Here is a 13,472-nt window from a genome sequence, read left to right as displayed (position 1 = left end):
CCATTTGCAAGAAAACGACATAATTTCATCTCTTAATGACTGAGTAAAACTCAGTTGTTTATATATGTCACAGTTTCTATATCCATTCATCTCTTGACAGACACCTAAGTGGGTTCCATAACTTGGCTGCTGTGAATTACACTGCTATAAACATGGGTATGCCTGTATAACGAAGTATAGAATGCTGATTTTAGTTCTTTTGTATAAATAAAAAGGAGTGGGATGGCTGGGTCATATGGTGATTCCATTCCTAGTGGTTTGAGGAATATTCATATTGCTTCCAAAATGGCTATACTAATTTGCAGTCCCACCTACAATGTATAAGGGCACATTTTCCCCACATTCTCACCAGCATTTATTGTTATTTGTATCCTTGATTGCCATTTTAATTGGAGTGAGATGAGATCTCAGTGTAGTTTTGATTTTCATTTCCCTGATTGCTAAGGATATAGAACATTTTTTCTTTTTGTAAATTTGTTGGCCATTATTGTTTCTTCTTTTGAGAAATGTCTGTTTAGTTCATTTGCCCATTTATTGATTGGATTATTTCTTTTAGTGATAGGTTTCTTCAGTTATTCCTATATTCTGAATATTAATCTCCTTTGGGAAGATAGCACCACAGATTTTCTCACGTTCTTTAAGCTCTCTCTTCATAGTCTTTATTGTTTCTTTTGCTCTGCAGAATCTTTTTAACTTGACACTATCCTACTGATTGATTCAGTTGACTTTTATGCAGATTGAGAGAGAGGGATCTAGACAGCTGGATATCCAGTTTTCTGAGCACCATTTGTTTAAAAGGCTGTTTTTCCCAAAATATGCTGTATTTTTAAAAAATATATATTTATTTTTTAGTTGTAGTTGGACACAATGCCTTTATTTTATTTATTTATTTTTATGTGGTGCTGAAGATCAAATCCAGGGCCTTGCACATGCTAGGCAAGCTCTCTACCACTGAGCCACAACCCCAGCCCATAAAATATGGTTTTGACACCTTTGTCAAGCATCAGATGACTTTATTTATGTGGATTTGTTTCCAAGTCAGTCTTTCATTACATTCCATTGTCTATTTTAATTGTCTACTTATGTCTACTTTAATGGGAAAACCACCGTGATTTTCTTACTCTAGTTCTGAAGCATAATTGGAGATCAGGTATTGTGATACCCTCCTGTACTGCTCTTTTGCTCAAAAGTGCTTTGGCTATTCTGGGTCTTTTATTCTTCCATATGAATTTTAGGACTGCATTTTTGTATTGCTGTGAAGAATCTCATTGGTATAGTCATGTAGATTTCATTGAATCGGTAGATCCATTTTGGTAATATGACTCTTTTGTCCACCTGTGTATTCAAGAACATAGGAAATCTTTCATCTTCTAAGGTGCTCTTCAATTTCTTTCTTTAGTATTCTATCATTTTATTGTAGAAGTGTTTCACTTTCTTCATTGGATTTATTCTCAAGTATTTTTACTTACTTAATTATTTTTGAGGCTATGGTGAATGAAATTGTTTTTCTGATTTTTTTTTCCAACAAGCTCAGTATTGATGCATAAGAAATATTTTGATATTTGTTTTTTGAACTTGTACCTGCTATTTTACTTTAAAAGTCTTCTTGTGGAGTTTTTTGGGTCTTTATGTGTAGGATCATATCATCAGCAAAGAGAGACAATTTGACTGCTTCTTTTTCTATTGGTATTCCTTGACTTTTCTTTTCATGTTAATCACTCTAGCTAGAGTTTCAAGTACTATGTTGAATAGAAGTGGTGAGAATAGACATTCTTGTCTTATTCCTCATTTTAGAGGAAATACTTTCAGTTTTTTGCCTTTTATTATGATGTTGGTTTTAGGTTTGTCACATTCAGCCTTTATGATGTTGAGGTAAATTCCTATTTTCTTTAGTGTTTTTAAAACGAATGGGTGCTGTATCCAAAGAGACCACCACTTTCACCACTTGTGATTATTTGTGTATTTATTATGATATTTTTAAAGCATATTCTTATAAATTTTTCATTTATCTTTAGCTTTAGGTATTGTCCTTTGAATCAGCACTGTGGAAATTAATGGTTTAGCCCACATTGTACCCACTACACACTGAAGCCATTCATAACCAGTACTCTGTCTGTAGAGTTGTTTAGTAGTATGTTGATACTCAGAGTCTATATTATTTGGTCTGTCATCACTATATCCTGTAATCTTTGGCCTGGAAAATTTTGATCATGGCCCTGGATGTTTGAATTCTTAGTAGGCCGCGTATGAAACACTATTGCATTCCGCACCAGCAAGGAATTGTCTTCTCAAGTTGCTAGAAGCTTCAAGAATCCCACCCACAACCTCTTCTTAAATAGCTGTTTCAGAGCCACTTACAGGATTGATTGATGATCCTATGATGACTAGTACTACACTCTGGGGATTCTTTCTGCCCATTTTGTGTTGTATCACCCATTTCTAAATTTCATATCTCTGTATCTCTTGGTATACATTATTTTGATTAGGTAATATGGTAATTTTGGTAATATGGCACTCTAATCAATTCTGAACATGTAAATGATCAGTAAAATTGTTGCACTGTATATATGAATTGTGGAGACAAGTGCACGGAGTACTGCATACATGGCATACATTAAGGGGGTCTCAGTGGCAGGCCATCTCCCCATGCTAGGCTCATGAGTGGCAGGCTGCTTACCCCAGTACAGCCCTGGGCACGAGGCCATGTGTTGCAGTCCCTGCACTTGCTCCACAGCCCACTCCTCAATTGGTCACTGCAAGGACAGTTAGCAGAAATTGCATTGGTCGCTGCCTGTAATCTGCTTAGTTACTGCCCGAGATTATATAATGGTAACTGCACAATAAAATCGAACCTGCTTCCTGCCTGGTCTGCAGAGGTCTTGATTATCAACTCCGAAGCCACACTGTCCTCTATCCTCTTGCGTGGAGAGAGAGTCCACTCAATGAATAGACTTTATTCTATCATTATTAATGACTAAGGCTTTAGATCAGTACAGGAAAATACAATGGTAATTTTTAGCATCTTGGTCATTTCTCCATTAAATTTTAACTTCACTTTTGCTGTTGAAAAGTCTATATACAGTCAATGGCACATCCTTTCTATGCAACCTCTCCCTCCTACTCTTTAGTTTTTCCCTACTGTTTGCTATTTTTTTTCTGGTGTATCTTTCCCATGGTGGAGGCTCCTGAGGTATCTGGTTAACTGAGTCATCCTGCCTTACATATTTAAAAGTAGCACTTAGAAGCTCTGAGCTGGTATCAATGACCTAATCCTTTGAGTTTCTCCAGTTCTCCAGAAGAGGGACTTTCAGACACCTGCAGGGAAAGTGATGACCTGGTTGCTGATATTCTTAAAGTCAAGAGAGGGAAGACAGAGTTAGAGACGGGGTCTCAGCATCCTGGAAACTTTGATCACTTGCATTCCCTTGACACAGTCCCTCCCTTCTACTGTGACAAGTTGACCCTCTACTCTACCCACCCCAGGGTGAACAGCAGGTCCCGATGTGACTGTGTGCATGCTTACCTGTGTACTTCCCACCTCCCTGACTCTAGCCTCGCCTTTCTCCCAGAAGGCAAGGTCCTGCCTTAAATAAGTGAGAATTTTACAAATTGTATCTTCATTAATTGTGAGTTTTCCTCTCTGTTTGGGGGATTTAAATTATTCTTTTCATTTTCCAGCTTTTACATTTTTTAGTTTCTTTTTTGTTTTCTGCTTATATTTCTTCTTATTGTCATTTTAATGGGGATTTGGTGGGCAGAAAATGTATAACTCTCTGTCACAATTGGCATTTTTACTCAAAAAAAACCCCTTTAACTTAGAACATTCTTCTCTGTTGATAATTGGGATCATTTCAGATCAGCTGTATTATGGATACATTTATGGCTCACTATTTATTCAGGTTGCAATACATATTGTCTACTAATCTACCTCACTTGAAAGTTTGATAATAGCTCCTCAGGCAGTTTGAATCTGTCCAAAGGTCTACAGGTGAAAGGCAAATCTCTCAGTGATGACTACCATGGAAGATTCCAAATGTCTGTTCAGGTGTGTCCTCTCATTTGTCAATCTGCCAGTTTGCAAGACCTCTGGTTGTCAAGTTCTCTGAACTGTTTTGAAGGTTCTAAGCTGTTGAGTGTTCCTTGAAGTAAAGTAATATTGTGTAGAATAAGATTTTTATTTGGATTTCTACAGATCTGATTTTCAAATCTTGATTCCATTTGACCTGGGATTCCAAAGAGTAAAACATCCCATTTTCTCAATTTTAAAATGGCAGCGAAACAGAGTAATAACTCCAGTTTCTTATTTTAAAATGGCAACAGTAATGGTATATGCCACACTGAGTATTTTGGGTGATTAATTAACAAACACATGCATCAAGCTTAACCAACCCCTGGTACATGGGATACATGCAGGATATAGTATCTTTTACCACACAACAAGAGGCAGGGAGAATAATAGAAATGAACATGGGTTTTAAGGGATATTGTCAGGGTTAAAACCTGGCTCTGCAATTGTTTTTTGTTTTGTTTGTTTATGTGTGTGACCCAGTATTTTGTTAATTTTGTTGAAGAAAAACAGATTAACATTAAACAGAGGCAAGTGGTGGGAGGGAAAGGGAGAGAAGGGAAACTGTATGGAAATGGAAGGAAACCCTCATTGTTATACAAAATTACATAGAAAAGGTTGTGAGGGGAAAGGGGGGGGGGAACAAGGGAGAGAATTGAACAACAGCAGATGGGGTAGAGAGGGAAGATGGGAGGGGAGGGGAGGGGGGATAGTAGGGGATAGGAAATGTAGCAGAATACAACAGTCACTAATATGGCATTATGTAAAAATGTGGATGTGTAACCGATGTGATTCTGCAATTTGTATTTGGGGTAAAAATGGGAGTTCATAACCCACTTGAATCAAATGTATGAAAGATGATATGTCATGAGCTTTGTAATGTTTTGAACAACCAATTAAAGAAAAAAATAAAAAAAATAAATAAACAACTATAATAACAACAAAACACAGTAGTAGGATCCACTCTATTAAACCTTAGTGTCAGAGCATGGTATTTCCGGCTCACGTATTCGGGTTCAGCAGGGCGGCTCTGCTGGTTTTTCCAGGCCTCACTCTCAGGTGTGTTGACTCTGACCAGCCCCAGCAAGGGTGACTGGGGAAGCTCAGCCCTGATACAGTTTCCTTCTTCTCTGTCAGGCAGGACTGGATATTGTCCACAGTGGTGGCAGAGTTGAAAAAAAGAAATCCGTTGTGGAAATCCCTTTCAAGCTTATGCTTCATCAAGTCAGTTAATACCATGTAATCCAAATCAAGTTATATGACTGAGCAAAGGGAAGGAGGTTCTTCCAGTATCTTACCTGATGTAGGGAGAAGGGTTACTGGAAAATCATATTAAAAAAGAAGGGATTATAAGAAGTGAGGAACAATTGGAGCTACAGATTCTAGTCTTGCAAACAGCCTTACAATCTTATCAATTACTTTCTTCTGGAAAAAAATATTAAGAAGTGTTTATTGAAGTGAGACAACACTAATTCTCTGTGGCCCACATAAACTCCAGTAAAGCTCTGTGGTCTTGTGTTCTGAGACTGACTGGCTTGTGTGTATCTATGTTTTTAATTTTTGAGAAATAATTGAAGCTTATTCTTAATTTGTATAGCCACATTCTGTGTCACTTATTAGCTTCACTGAACAACAACAAAAAAAATCATTCAAATGAAGCATTTTCAAAGTTTCTTCTGGATTTCTCTTTTGCTCATGTGTCCTGTGTATTTTAAACTAGTTCCCTCATTTCTTTTCCCCTCTCGCTCCCTTGTAATTTGTTTATTATGCTGTTACTAAGGATTAGTGGATCTTACTTGAAATCCATATAAAGTGACATTTCTTTTCATTTTTATTTGATAGAAAACTGATGTATCAAGAATACTGAATCCACTTGGGCGTGGTGGTACGTGCCTGAAAGCCCAGTGGCTTGGAAGGCTGAGACAGGAGGATCTCGAGTTCAAAGTCAGTCTCAGCAAAAGCAAAGCTCTAAGCATCTCAGTGACACCCTCTCTCTAAATAAAATATGAAATAGGGCTGGGGATGTGGCTCAGTGGTCAAGTGTCCTTGAGTTCAATCCCCAGTAAACATCCCCCCCCCCCAAAAAAAAAAAAAACCTCTAAATCCAATTCTAACCCTGTCTTCAAGGATTTATGCCTGGACACTCTACCAATTTAGGTTGGGGACAGGGAAGATTCCACCAATAAGGGAGTCAAGGCAATAGGAAGTGTCATCTGTTATGTTACAGTTTATTTAACACTGATGAGCATAGGAAATCTTCTGTTTGGTAGATCCTACATGGGTGCTGTCAAAATAAAATTGGATGGGCAGGCTTCTAAAAATTAGAATCTAATGTCACAATACCTTTAAATATGTAGATGACATCATGAAAATATAGGGGAGAAAGTGATTAATTTTATCTCAGATGGGCTCCAAACATTGAGAAGGAGGTAACACCTTTGATGAGACTTGAAAGAGAATGTTCCTGGTGAGTCAAGTGGGGAGGGTGCAAGGTTTATTTATGGGGGACAAGAATGTGTGGGAAACAGCAGTGTGTTCAGTGTACTCATAGGAACAGAAGCCAAGAAACACACAACTACGAAACTATTACATTTGTAAACTGTAATGATTTGACCTTACTGGTGAATGGTAAAATCCCTAGGAGTTTTCCTTCCATAAAAACAAAATAGAACAGAGACTGGGGATATAACTCAATTGGTAGAGTGCTTACCTAGCATGCACAAGGCCCTGGGTTCAATTCCCAGCATCTCTCTCTCTCTCTCACTCACACACACACACACACACAAAAAAAAAAAAAAAAAAAAACTTAAAAATTAGACCAAAAAATCAGATATATATTTTTATGATGTTCAAAATTTGGTGATCATTGTTGTGGGGGTGGGGGTTGGAGGGCTGCTACTGAGGATTGAATCCAGAGGTGCTTTACCACCGAGCTACATCCCTAGCCCTTTTTTAATTTTTTAAGACAGAGTCTCAGGCCTCTTTAAGTTGCTGAGGCTGGCCTCAAACTTGCAATCTTCATGCCTCATCTCCTGAGCAAAATTTGATGACTTTGATAAAATCAACAGAATATGTCTTAGTCCAACAAAAATTTGATATTTATCTCTACATTGACAAATGGTATGATTTACATATGGTCTTCTACCACATTTTTCTATGGCATCCAAGTTATTGTGCCTAACTAACTTAAAGAGACCATTTTAAGATATTTTTTGTATTTTAATTTGTTTTAATTCATTATACATGACAATAGAATGCATTTAAACATACCATATTGTACACAAATAGAGCACAACTTCTCATTCCTCTGGCTGTACATAGTGCAGAGTCACACAAGTAGTGTAATCATACAAGTATGTAGGTTAATAATGTCCGTCTTATTCCACTGTCCTTCCCATCCTCATAGCCCCTCCCCTCCCCTCACTCCCCTCTGGACAATCCAAATTTCCTTCATTCTTCCATACATCCTCCCCCCATTATGGATCAGCATCCACTTATCAGAGAAAATATTCAGCCTTTGTTTTAGGGGGGTTGGCTTATTTTGCTTAGCATGAGATTCTCCATCTCCAACCATTTACCTGCAAATGCCATTATTTCATTTTTTTAAGGCTTAGTAATATTCCATTGTGTATATGTACCACATTTTCTTTATCCATTCATATGTTGAAGGGCACTTAGATTGGTTCCATTGTTTAGCTATATAGACTGAGCTACTACTGTAAATGTTGATGTGGCTGTGTTACTGTAGTATGATCATTTTAAGTCTATTAGGTATAAACTGAGGAGTAGGATAGCTGGGTCAAATGGTGGTTCAATTCCAAGTTTTCTGAGGAATCTACATACAGCTTCCCATAGTGGTTGCACTAATTTTCAGCCCCGTCAGCAATATATAAGTAAACCTTTCTCCGCACATCCTTTCCAACATTTGTTGTTGCATGTATTCTTAATAATTGCCATTCTGAATGGAGTGAGATGAAATCTCAGTGTAGTTTTGATTTGCATTTCTCTAATTGCATATGGCCTTCAACCTCATTATTCTATGGTAAACATTTTTTCATATATTTGTTGATCAATTGTATTTCTTCTGTGAAGTGTCTGTTCAGTTTCTTAACCATTTATTGATTGGGTTTTTTTGTTTGTTTGTTTTTTGGGGGGTTTTGTTTTGTTTTTTGGTGTTAAGTTTGTTTGAATTTTTATATATCCTGGAGATTAATGCTCTATCTGTGGTGCGTGTGGTAAAAATTTTCTCTCATTCTGTAAGCTCTTTCCTTACATTATTGATTGTTTCCTTTTCTGAGAAGAAACTTTCCAATCCATTTATTGATTCTTGACTTTATTTCTTGTGCTTTAGGAGTCTTGTTAAGGAATTTAGTACCTAAGCTGACATGATGATGATTTGGGCCTACTTTTTCTTCTGTTAGGCATAGGGCCTCTGTTATAGAGCCTTTGATCCACTTTGAGTTTTGTTCAGGGTGAGAGATAGAGGTTTAATTTCATTTTGCTACATATGTATTTCCAGTTTTCCCAGCACCATTTGTTGAAGAGGCTATCTTTTCTCCAATGTATGGTTTTGAATCCTTTGTCTAGTCTGAGATAATCATATTTATGTGGGTTTGTCTCCGTGTCCTCTATTTTGGTTTCCATGTCTATTTTGATGCCAACACCATGCCATTTTTGTTACTATTGCTCTATAGTATAGTTTATGGTCTGGTTTGTGATGCTTCCTGCTTCAATCTTCTTGCTAAGGATTACTTTGGCTATTCAGGGTCGCTTATTTTTCCAAATGAATTTTATCATGGCCTTTTCTAGTTCTATGAATAATGTCATTGAGATTCTAATACCTAATTGCATTAAATCTGCATAACACTTTGGTAGTATGGCCATTAACAATATTAATTCTATTTTAAAAGTTTATACTCAAACAAAATAGAAAATCTCAAAGACATTGACAAATTTCTAGTGACATATGATCTACCCAAACCGAATCAGTAAAATATACACAATTTAAACAGATCAGTTTCAATCAATAAAATAGAAGATGCCTTCAAAAGCTTACAAACAAACAAAAGACCAGGAGTGGATGGATTCTCAATCGAGTTCTACAATACCTTCAATGGAGAATCAACACCAATACTCCTCAAATTATTCCATGAAATAGAAAATGAGGAAACCCTTTCAAAATAATTTTATGAGGCTAGTATTAACCTGATACTAAAACCAGATAAAGACACATCAAGGAAAGAAAATTTCAGACCAATATTCCTGATGAACATGGCACAAAAATTCTCAATAAAATTCTAGCAAATAACATACAAAAACATATTAAAAAGAGAGTGCACCACAATCAAGTGGGCTTCATCTGAGGGATGCAAGATTGTTTCAACATACAGAAATCAATAAATGTAATTCATCACATCAATAGACTTAAAGATAAGAATCATATGATCATCTCAATAGATGCAGAAAAAGCTTTTGACAAAATACAGCACCCTTTCATATTCAAAACTCTAGAAAAACTAGGGATAACAGGAACATATCTCAACATTGTAAAAGCTATCTATGATAAGCTGAAGTCCAATATCAATACAAATGGAAAAAAAATTGAAAGTATTCTCTCTGAAAATTGCAACAAGACAGGGATGCCCCCGTTTACCCTTCTATTCAACATTGTCCTTGAAACTATAGGCAGAACAATCAGACAGATAAATGAAATTAAAGGGATACAAATAGGAAAAGAACTCAAACTACCCCTATTTGCTGATGACATGATTCTATATTTAGAAGACCCAAAAATCTACACCATAAAACTTCTAGAGTTCATAAATGAATTCAGCAAAATAGCAGGATATATAGTCAATACGCATAAATCAAATGCATTTCTATACATCCAGTGATGAATCCACTGCAAGAGAAATTAGTAAAACTATCCTATTCACAATAGCCTCAAAAAATAAAATACTCGGGAGTCAACAAAAGAGGTGAAAGGCTTCTACAATGAAAACTACAGAACACTAAAGAAAGAAATTAAAGAAGACCTTAGAAGATGGAAAGATCTCCCATGTTCTTATATTTTCAGTTTTGAATAGCTATCTTCACATCTCCTGAGGTACAGAAAATAATATCAGATTATTAAAACTATATTCTAAATAGTGAAATTATGAATGTTATTTATTAATGCTAGGGTTGAGATTCTGAGGTTACTGATTGTTATTATATACTTTGTCCACTTGGCCTTCAGATTGTTCTACACCAGAAAATCTTTTTGAAGGAAGTTGTATGTGCCTCTGGAGAATTTAGCTGCATCCTTTCTTCTTACAGCCATTAGAGTATATCATTTCTAGTGCACTGCTACCACAAATCCCTGTTTCTACTGACGTAGCCATATTCATCTGTGATTTTACTCAATTTCACAATAGTCCTGTTTAGTTTAAGTATTTTTGTAGTGTGGGTAGATACACAGGTAATATATTTTGAAAGAATACTTTAAAAAAAATCAATGTTATGTTGAACAGAGGAATAAATAACAATAAAATTGGAATTTCAGACTTACAACATACTTCAAAAAGAAAATTAATTATTTCCTGTGGACATCCATTCCATCCTTTACCAATAGTCACTCTTGATATATGGCAGGAATATTTAAGGAACACATATTTTGGTCCTCACACTCATGTCCTGTCCTTTCATCTAGAGCCCATACTGCAACTTGGAGTGTACACATCAACAGAAGCACACTTTTGTACCACACATCAATATATATATTTTATCTTGCAAATTGGATATGTTCTAAAAATCTTCCTACTGTGTTCTTAATTACTAAAAAGATCAAATAATTTAAAAAGAAATGCTACAAAAATTAACAAAATTACTAGCAATTTGGCTTACCTAGATTTCTTTGCTTCAACTGCTGTTTGTCAAGGATGAAATATTTTGCTCTGGCTTTTTGAGTACTGGATTTCCTTTCAGAGTGAAAAACAGGACACTATAATTTCAAGTTTGAAAATCATCATATCATCCCTCTTTCCCATATTTACACTGAAACATTAAGCCCAACTAAAAACATAATTATATTATTAGAGTTGTCAAAAGCAAAGAATTTGTAACAATCTGAAAAACATAAATGAAGAAATTGCCATAAATTAATTATATATTTTTTTAAAACCTTTGCATTATGTGAAATAATGAAACAACCAAACATGTTAAAAGTTGGTGCAATTTATGTCCTTATTATGAAGTCAAGGCTCCAAAGCTGCACTGTTAGCAGTAAAGAAGCTTTTCTTCAGAAAATTATTAGTTAACCAAGTCTCCTTCCATCAGCATAAATCTTGTCTGAAACTTTTCCTCAGAAAATAAGGTGATCTGATTCATCATGTTTCATAGATGTGTTGTGTTTCACTTAATGGATTTACTGTAAGTGTGGGTTAGCCAATTGCACAACTGTGTCATTCTATGTATATTCTCTTTGCACAATTTGTGATTTTATCACTAAATCCACACAAAGGAAATAAAAACTGGTAGGTCAGATATTGCCAAATAGCTTTGCCAGTTATGCAATAATGATATGCTATGTTTGCTTTTCATAGTATCATTTTTGATCTTACCACTAAATTGAAGTAATATGAGGAGATCAAGTATTGCTAATTGCTACTAAAAAAGCTTATAAGTAATAATTTTGTATTTTTTCCACTTCATTGTTTATGTGGAAAATTTTAATGAAGACACAAGTTGCAAGGAAGTTAATTCTAGAGGTTGTTGAAACAGTTTTGAAAGTTTTAATTAAAATCTCTAGAATTGATTGATAAGTAAAAAGCAACCTTCTCGAGGAGGAGGGAAGATGGCGGCGAGGGGAGTGCATTACCCCCGTGTGCTGCTTCACTGTGTGGGAGTATGACAAGTCAGGACGGCTAAAGGATATCTTGTTAGGAATTTCCAGCAATAGTGGGGTGCGCCGGAACCTGGAGGAAGGATTTCCATCGCATGAGGATCGGCTACGGGGACTCAAACGCGAGAGGTTTGTCGCATGGAGGGTAACACTGCTTATTAAGCAAATCGCCCCGCGGCTAGAGTCTGCAAGGCGCGCTGGGATAGAGACGCAGGGTTACAGCGCTGCAGTTTCTGCCAGACGCGCAAGCACCGCACTCAGGGCTGAATTCTGGGTTCGAGACGGGGAAGGAAGCGGTCCATCTCGGTTCTCCACACCGGTCAGACCACAGAGGAGGCCAGCAGCCACCATGTTGGTAAACTGACGTCACCACACCTGTTTTTGACTGACCGCAGCTCATTCAGCCATAGAACAGGTAATTTCAGGCTGCAATTCGCCTGCGGCTTGCAGACAGATTGCTAGGGTTCAGCGCCTGGGGGCTTCTTAAAATCTGATCTTATCGGAGTGAACACGGAGCGCGGGGCGGCCGAGTTCCGGCTCCCGGAACTGAGCCCGCGGGGGCTGCTTCTTGGAGCTTACACTTATAGGAGCTTACACCGAGCACGGAGCGGCCGAGTTCCGGCTCCCGGAACTTCCCTGGACCGGGGCTAGGAGCCCGCGGAAACTGTGTCTCGGTCCGGGTCCTGCTGAGGGCAGGTCAGGACTCACCCATTGCTTGGGTTGCCTGGCAAGGGGAACGAAATGCTGCCATTCGCATAGGATACCAACATGGCAGAGATCTGATGTCAGCAGAAAGCGGTGGAGGAGAGATCTTCATCAATACCAGCGGTGACATAAGCAGTTGGTCTCCTGGTAAGGGGGGTGAGGCTCAGTCACCCGAGTCTCCTCAATTTGTCCTCGAGCCAGAGGGAAGGAGCCGGGCCGCCGCCAGCCCCCGGAGCAGGCCCAGCGGCTCGCCAGCGTGGTGACCGCGTGACCCCAATTGGAGAGGGGGCGGAGCGGAGCCGCCACCCACACCCGCCAGGTGGGCAGACCCACAACCCAGTAGTACATGGGCGTGGTAGGAGGGGCAGGGCAGAGCCGCCCTTCGCGCTTGCAAGGTAAACAGACCTGTGACAGCCTGGCGGGTCAGGCCCAGTGGCCTGCCAGTGTGGTACACACGTCACCCCAACTCGAGTAGGGGCAGAGCAGATCCTTATCCCACGCCTGGATCAGGCCCTGCCGGTGTGGTGGTCACGTGACCCCAATTGGAGTGGGGGTGGAGCGGAACCGCCACCCGTGCCCGTAGGGTGAGCAGACCAGTGATCAACCTGCAGATCAGGCCCAGGGGTCCGCAGGCGTGGTAGGAGGGGCAGGGCAGATCCGCCGCCCGCGCCTTCAAGGTAGGCAGACCTACAACAGACCGGCGGATCAGGCCCAGGAGCCTGCCGGCGGGGTACAAACACCACCCTAATTGGAGTAGTGACAGAGCAGAGTCGCCTCCCTTGCCAGGAACAGACCCAGCATCCTGCAGGCGGGGTAGTC

This window comes from Marmota monax, unplaced genomic scaffold (genome assembly GCF_021218885.2).
Source record: "Marmota monax isolate L192 unplaced genomic scaffold, Marmota_monax_Labrador192_F-V1.1 WCK01_AAM20220418_F8-fsc00030, whole genome shotgun sequence".
Taxonomy (NCBI): Eukaryota; Metazoa; Chordata; class Mammalia; order Rodentia; family Sciuridae; genus Marmota; species Marmota monax.
This window is presented reverse-complemented; position numbering follows the sequence as displayed.